This window comes from Penaeus monodon, chromosome 22 (assembly GCF_015228065.2).
Source record: "Penaeus monodon isolate SGIC_2016 chromosome 22, NSTDA_Pmon_1, whole genome shotgun sequence".
In the NCBI taxonomy this organism is placed as follows: domain Eukaryota; kingdom Metazoa; phylum Arthropoda; class Malacostraca; order Decapoda; family Penaeidae; genus Penaeus; species Penaeus monodon.
In genome coordinates, this window is record NC_051407.1 from 43,682,363 (window position 1) to 43,682,720 (window position 358).

Here is a 358-nt window from a genome sequence, read left to right on the forward strand (position 1 = left end):
ACATACATACGCACGCACACACTGGGGCTATGCAGTGTTTAGTTCTGTACAATAAATAATTTTCTAATATAATATAGTGTGATAAAACTTTCGTTGGCTTTTGAGATGCATAGAGATTTTTATATTTTTTCTAAGGAAATTCGAGACAATAGTTTTCATTTGCACCCTGGTGTGAATTCCTGTAGGAAAGAAATTTCTAGACCTGGGTATCGCAACCCCCTTCAGCCCCAGATTTCGCAGCATGTACGACGATTCGGCCAAATAGCCTACGGCCAAAAATGCGCAAACTTGTTATATGCTTTATAATGAAAATGTATAATTGATAATTTGCACACCAAATATGTTTATATTAACTGCG